At 41.1% G+C, this 7,947-nt stretch overlaps 1 pseudogene; it reads left to right on the top strand.

The window, feature by feature from the left end:
- The first annotated feature begins 1,598 nt into the window (after nucleotides 1-1,598).
- Nucleotides 1,599-6,981, top strand: LOC105515601 (annotated as a pseudogene).
- Nucleotides 6,982-7,947: the final 966 nt, after the last annotated feature.

The raw sequence follows: 7,947 nt of genomic DNA, 5'->3' as shown, positions 1-7,947 counted from the left end.
TCCAGCACTACCACCAATGCCAGCGTCACCATGACCAGCGCCATCTCCACCACCTCCACATCCATCACCACCAACTTCACCTCCACTATCACTTCCACCATCACCACCATCACCACCCCTCCACCACCATCACTGCCAGCACCATCACCAGCACCTCCACCACCATCGTCTCTACCTCCACTGCCATCGCCTCCTCCATTGTTACTCCCACCATCTCCACCTTCAATTCTAACCACCTCTACCTCCACCACCATCGTCCCCACTCCCGCCACCTCTAACACCTCCACTTCCATCGCCACTACCACTTCCTCCTCCGCTTCCACCACTACCATTATCACCACCACCACCACTACCACCTCCATCTCCATCTCCACCACCACCGTCTCCACCACCACCTCCACCTCCACCTTCATCACTGCCACCTCCACCTCCACCTCCATCTCCATCTCCACCACCTCCACCTCCACCTTCACCTTCACCTTCACCTCCACCTCCATCTCCACCTCCACCACCTCCACCTCCATCTCCACCTCCACCTCCAGCACCACCTCTACCACCTCCACCTCCATCTCCACCTCCACCACCACCTCCACTTTCACCTCTAGCACCTCCACCTCCACCTCCATATCCATCTCCACCACTCCCATCTCCACCTCCACTTCCACTTCCACCTCCACCTTCATTCTTCGCCACATCCATCTCCAACAATTCCACCACCATCACCATCACCATTTCCAATTCCAGTACCACCAAGTCCACCACCACCACAGCAATTATTACCACCATCACTGCTGACATTATTGCCACCACAACCACCATTGCCATATCACCCCACCCCCAGGACTAAAATCTTCACTACCACCTGCTACCACCTACTATCTCTGCTGCCACCACCACTACAACCACTGACATTATTGCCACCACTCCTGCTGCCACGGCCACCACCACAACCACCATTGCTTATACTACCATCAGTCTCCACCATGACTACTACAACCTCTGCTGCTGCCACTGCCACCACTACTGTCACTTCTGCCACTATTTGTGATGTATTACTTGTGCTAAACAGAGCGCCAAATATCGCATGTGTAATATTTTATTTAATCCTCACAATAATCTTTAGAGGTAAATGTTATTATTATCTTTATTTTACAAGTGAGGAAACAGAGGCTCAGAAAGGTTAAGTAGCTTCCCTAAGGATGCAAAGCTGCGGTTGCATCCTACTCTTATTCATTGAAAATAAAGTAATAGAAATGTTCTCTTTGAAGAATCCTCATTTCAACATCATCTTTCATGAGATTCTCATGATAAAGATATTCCTCCTTCTCATGGCTTATCCTCTTAAAGATATTCTTAATTATTTAATAAATAGAAAATCCGTAGTGAATAAAAAAATTCCAAAATGGCCTGTAATATTTCCAAATCCTGATCTCAAAATGTATACAAGTATTTTTTAAAGTTGTTGCCCATTGGAGAGGGGAACCCGTGGAGGGAGAGTGACTAGGAGATACTCCAATCTTCTGGAAGTGGGGTCTCTTGTCTCCTGATGGTGGCTCCATTGTGAACTTCCTGAACTACTTCCTTACTCCCTAACGACAATGGTTTTACACTCCTTGGCTAAACCACCACATCAACGAGGTAGGTGAGTTTTGGGAAACTTTTGCGTTTAGTTAATGGGAAGAAAATTGTCAGGCCTCTGAGCCCAAGCCAAGCCATCGCATCCTTGCCTTAAGCAATGACATTATCTTGTGCCTGGCTCATCCTGGCTCAAAAAGCTCCCCCACTGAGCACCTTGTGACTCCCACTCCTGCCTGCCAGAGAACAACCCCCATTTGACTGTAAATTTCCTTTACCTACCCAAATCCTATAAAACGGCCCCACACTTATCTCCCTTCGCTGACTCTCTTTTCGGACTCAGCCCACCTGCACCCAGGTGAAATAAACAGCCATGTTGCTCACACAAAGCCTGTTTGGTGGTCTCTTCACACGGTCGCACATGTCAAAAACTATCCCCAGTTTCAGTGCAGTCATCAAACCTCCTTCCTGAGTTGTTGCTTTGTGATTTCTCCTTCTGCTATGATAGCATCATCCTCCCTGATGCTAGTCACAGCCCCGGAAGTTGTCTTTTATCTTTCTTTCTCCTAATTCTACGTGCTTTTGATTAATATGGAAGCAATCGCCCCACCCACCAGTGAAAGGACCTGGACTTTGAATGGATTTTGTTTTGTTTTTCCCTGGCTAGCATCTGTATTCTCTCGCCTAGGCCCTTAAGGATATTAGTGTTGACAATAAAACTGGCAGGCTTGGAGGTATAATTTGTGTGTGTTGAATGGGATGTTTGGAAGACAGAGGTACTGGAAAGCATAAGTTTTCCCTCAGAGTTAAAAGAGGCTGAGGATAGAATATTGATTTCCAGCAAATGCCCCTCAAGCTCTGGTATTTCATGAGTACTCCAAGATAAAAGTCAAGTGTCTAAAGCATTTCTGCTGCATACTGAAGCATCATGGTTTTCCTGGGGAAGAGCACTTGTGTAGTTGTCTGAGTTGCAAGCTGAAATGTCAGCATTTTTGTTTTTAAAGGAAACACCATTTTTATCTGGAACAATGACTAATAGACAAACTGTAGTTATGCAGATTTGGATATTCCCAAGACATTTTCTTAAAAATATATAAATTGGGTCTATCACTAACAACTGAGAATTTTTGTTGCCAATGATAAAATTTAACATTTCAAGTGGAAGTTAGACTTTTGGAAAATTTGTATTTACCACTGCAAGCTTGGCAGCTTCCCAATAATTGCTTTTCTAATGAGATTGGTAGTGGTATTAATAAATGTAATTTTTATATTGTATAATGAAATATGACATTTAGAAGATTTGTATAACTCAGTGAATTAGTATTTTCTAAGTGATCACTTCATGACATTACAAAAGCATGCATGAGTTAAATATCTGTTCAAAGTGCAAAGTGAACTGACAGATTTTAACGTAACCATTATGAAAAAAGTTCACTGAAAATGTTTCAATTTGATATTTCAGTTCATCTTTAAGAAATTACCACTCGTTGAATTTTGGTGTAGTAGTAAAGGAGGATATAATCCACAATTTAATCCACAATTATTTAAAAAGGTTATTAAAATCTCTTTATTTTCCAGCTGCATAATTGTGTAATGACAGTTTTCTTTATATACTTCAAACAAACCAACATCTTGCAGCAGATTGAAAGCAGAATCAGGTTTTAGAATCTAGTTATCATTCTTTAAACTAGACATTAAAGATATTTTTTAAAAACACAAAACAATGCCATTTTTCTAACTAAAAAGGTTTTAATTTTGGAAATGTATTTCCAAAATGCATTTCCAAATACATTAAGGTAATACATATATCTCCATTTATTAAGGTAACAACAAACCCATTGCATGTCAACAAAAATACCATGCATTTGTATTTTCATTGTATTTGCATACGAATGCATGTATTTTCATACAAATGCATGGTGATTTTCCTAACATGCAATGGGTTTGTTATTACCTAAATAAATTGCTAAGTAGATACATTTTAGTTTTTCACAGTTTTAACTCAGATGAAAAAATATTCATAGATATAACTATATAAACAATAGCTCTTTGAAGTCATAAATAAATGTGAATAATGTAAAGGTATGTGAAGCCAAGATTTAAGTTGCTGCTCTACCACACAGGGATATCAGTAAAGAAGTGCTTTGCTTTCCTTTTTATTTTGGTATGTATAAAACACTGACTGAATGTATACTGTGGACAAAGCACCACATTAAATCATCAATCTCCTTTTTGTCAAAGAGAAATATGACAAAGTCCTGGTCGAGGGAGTTACAGTTTGATAGGATAGATCAACAAATATTAAATAATACAAATGAATTAACATATCTTTCAGCAAATTTTTTTTTAGTGTGTAAGTTCTGAGAACTGAGCAAGGCACCTACAATGAAGAACCTGATAGGCATATTCTAACATATATTAGTCATTTAATTATTGAATCACATTGCTGGTAAGTGGGTCAAAGACAGAGAGTTCTAATGCAGCTAATCAAGGAAGTGGTTAATCAGTTAACAGCTGATGGTCAGTTAATCAGGGAAGCTATCCAAGAAGCTGTTATGTTTCGCTGAGATCTCCATGAAGAGTAGGAGTTAGCCTGGAGAAGGGACAAGAGAAGAAAGAGAAAAGTGTTTCAAATAGAACACAGACAGTGCATAAAATGGACCTAACCATAAAGACGCTTTCTCCCTTGTGGTACTTAATGAAAGTTACTGTGGTTGTAGATGAGGAAGTCAGCCTCCCTGTGATCAACAGATGTTCCTGGCTCAGCATATCAAAATATCAGCCAAGAGATCCTTAATGTTTTGTTGCCCTGGGCAAATACTGTGTCTCCCTTGTACAGTTTCACTATTATACTTTCCTGGACAAATATTACACTCTCTTATAGATTCTAAACACTTTATAGGATAAATAATTCCTTCAAACAAATGTTGTCAGTGCCTCTACATAAATAGCCTTTTGAAGTTTGATAGCTTATTACAAGGCCTACCTTTTCTTCTCTGGTGAACAGCACAGTGCCCCTTCTTCTCTACCTGACCATCCTGAGGCCTTCTCTCCCTTTGCTAGATACAGGGCAATTCTTGGAAACAGCATTTATTGTGCTCAGATCTAAAATAAAGCCTGTCATGGTGATGTGTTAAGAATTGGGCTTAAAGTGGTCCTCGACCCATGGCTGGTGAGAAGTCTTCTTTCCTCCTACATTTCTTATGAAAAGCAAAGCCTTTTTTTCAAATTCTGAATCTGTGGGGTTTCCTCCCCTACAGCATAAGTCTGCAAAACTCAAGGGGAAGGGGAGGATAAGGATGATGAGAAAGAAAGAGGTTATATTGCTGGGGGTCCTGTAATTTTGGTGATTTTTACATTTTATTTTAAAAACCAAAAGAGAAACTATTGAAAGATTTAAGGTTTGAAAAATTTATGGTCAAATTAGTGTTTTCAAAATGATAAATTTGGCTGGAGAGAAGATGATGGGAGGAAGGCAGTCATGTCTGGATACAAAAACAAACAAACAAACAAGCCAAAAGCAATTCAAGCCTATTGCAGTGATCCAGGTGAGAGACAAAGACTTCACCCAGTGGAGTGTCTATGAGTATGGAGCACTGTGGGAAGATCTGAGAGATATTTTGTAAGGAGAAGCAATAGGACTTGATAATGTATTGGATATATGTGGTATGTTGGATAGGGAGGTGTTAAACCAGTTTTCTAGCTTATGCAATGGCATAGATAGGAGTGTCACTCACTGACGTAGGAAACAGAAAGAGGACTGGGTATGGAGAAGGGTCTTTGAGTTCTGACTTAAATATACTGAATTTGAATTGCCAGTGAGTGATCATGGTGGATATGTGCTAAATAGGCAACTGGATAGGTTTAGCATTCATAGGAGAAGTCTGGGATATGCAATATATGTTTGGGAGTTATAAATATATAGATTGTAACTGAAGCAATGGGAGTGGAAGAGCTTGACTAGGAAGAGTACAGAATGGGAAAAGAAGAGGGCTAGAGGAAAATGTATAGAGTAAATTCTGAGCATAGAGTAAGCTGAACACTGAAGTAGATAGTTGTAGGAATGCAAATTGACATATTATTGCTATAATACAGGAAAGGTTGCTTGAAGAAAAAATGTTTTTCTAAAACAAGCAATATGTGACTATTGCAGAGACCTAAGGGAATGGAAGAAGAAGAAGGAGGAGGAGGAGAAGGAGAAGGAGAAGAAGAAAGAACACATGGGAGCCAAAGAAGACTTGTCTGCAGGAAAGTCTTTATGATTATTCAAGAGACACAGGTCAATGTCCGGATGGAACCTTTTGATGAGGACCTTGCATGACCCAGTGGGTTACTGGCTCAGGAACACAAGCTTTGTCAGGATTTAGTTCACAGCAACAAAAAAAGGAAGAGAAATTTTGTCCCATTTTCCAGCACATACAGTCAGCTCAGTCTCAGTATAACCCCTCAGAATTGTTTGCCCAGCAGATAGTGACCCTTGTTCACCATGATGTGGAGCATCACTTTCACTCCTCAGGATAACGTTGTATGAATGCTTTACTAAATACCTAAACTGAACAGGATGCAGCTAAAAACAAGAAAAGCCCAGAGATACACAAGAGGTTAGACATTCCCCTCAACACATTCAAAAACATGGTCTGGCTCATGATGAAATGAGAATTCCTCAGCAACTTGGCTATAAGGCCAAAGGAAAATATAAAGAAGATCTCATTGATCCTCACCTTGATATTGAACATGGTAAAAAACATAAGGAGAAAGATCTTAAAAGACATAAATCAAGAGAATCAGTGGATTCCCGAGACTCAAGCCACTCAAAGGAAGGATCAGCTGAGAAAACAGAGAAAACTCAAGGGATCAAAACCAGAAAAGCTGCCAGAACACAGACTGGCCCAGGTCATCATCCCCTTCCTCCCAGGCATCTCACTCCTGCAAAGCAGAAGTGTGCACTGAAGAAACAGAGGAGGGAAAGAAGAGCACATGGGCTTTGACAAATTGAGACTGGGGACCAAAACTTTGTGGGTCCAAGAGAAAGAGGAGCAGAAGAGCTCGAGGAACCTTCCCATTTCCTGCCAGGGGGAGTGGCTTGGGAAGGGTCAACTACTCTGGAATCACAGTAGTAGCAATGACTTTCAAAAGCGAAACCAGGACTAGCAGTGGAACCCAGAGTATACACACAAAAGCAAGAAGTGTTACTCACACAATGACCATGAAGTTGAAGGCAGAGAGAAGTGGGTGAGCCAGAGCCAGGGCCGAGGCTGGGGAGGTTCATATTTCAGAAGTCCAGCACCAGCCCCAGATGGGCCCATGACAAGTTCAGTGGGGAGGAAGGGGAGATTGAAGATAATGAGAGTGGGACAGAGAACCTAGGATAATTTATAGCCCACAACTCAGTGGGGGCTGTTTTGACAGGAGTTCTTGCCTAGGGGAGAGAAGCACTAGGAAGATGGTGGGTGAGGAGCTAACAGAGGAGCCTCAAGAAGATTCTGAAGATCTTACCCTCAACCCCACCAGCCTTGCGGAATCCTACTGCAGCCGAAAGTATCACACGCGCTGCATCCCACTGGACAGGAGAGGCTGGCCACAGGGCCTGGGGTGAAGCTCTGCTCTTCAACAGAACAAAACACACTGGGCTTAAGTTGAGTTTCTCATTTCTTCTCTATGTGTAGGGTAGAGACTAGGGCAGGAAGGGAAAGTGATGTTTAGATTTTGGGTTATTTCCTATTAGAAACCAATAATTTTTGCTTTGTTTCATTTTGAGCTAAAAGGATTAATTTGATGATTTTTAATCTCTTTTCCCATCCTGATTTTAAAAGCACCCCCCCACCTCACCTCACTTTTTAGGCATGTGTAGTCACATTAGCAGAAGTATTAAATTTGGGCAACCTGAGTCTGAAAAAACAATGTTAACGAAAGCACGTGAATAAGCATTGAAGCGTTTACCTCAGTTTGGAACCAAACTGCTGGAATCGTTGTGAAAGCCAGTGTTGTATGTCAGGGGAGGTTAAGGTTTTTCTGATTACATTGTGTTCCCCTTTCTCGCACAGCCATGTCTCCTATGGAGCAGCTCCCGACCACACCCCAGTTCAATATTTTCTGATTTCTCCTGGGCTGGGCTTCCCATTCCCCACCTGCAGCTCCGTTGTCCCAGACTTTCTAGTCTGGAAACTTGATGACAGTTTCTGGTCTATTTTCTGAGAAACTCCTAAATTCTATCATCTTTACAAATGTAATGTGAGAAAATAATTTTTTTCAATATTTTCATTAATCTTTTGGTAAAATTTGTGAAAACCATAATCAGTCAAGGAAGGTGATTAGGAGTGAGTGGTTTGTGTGGATTTTTTTTTTTTTTAGTTTTTTATTGTTAATATTTTT

The sequence above is a fragment of the Colobus angolensis genome, unplaced genomic scaffold, assembly GCF_000951035.1.
Source record: "Colobus angolensis palliatus isolate OR3802 unplaced genomic scaffold, Cang.pa_1.0 Scaffold264, whole genome shotgun sequence".
NCBI classification, from domain to species: Eukaryota; Metazoa; Chordata; class Mammalia; order Primates; family Cercopithecidae; genus Colobus; species Colobus angolensis.
Note: the sequence above shows the minus strand (reverse complement) of the source record. Positions and strands in the feature narration are given on the sequence as shown.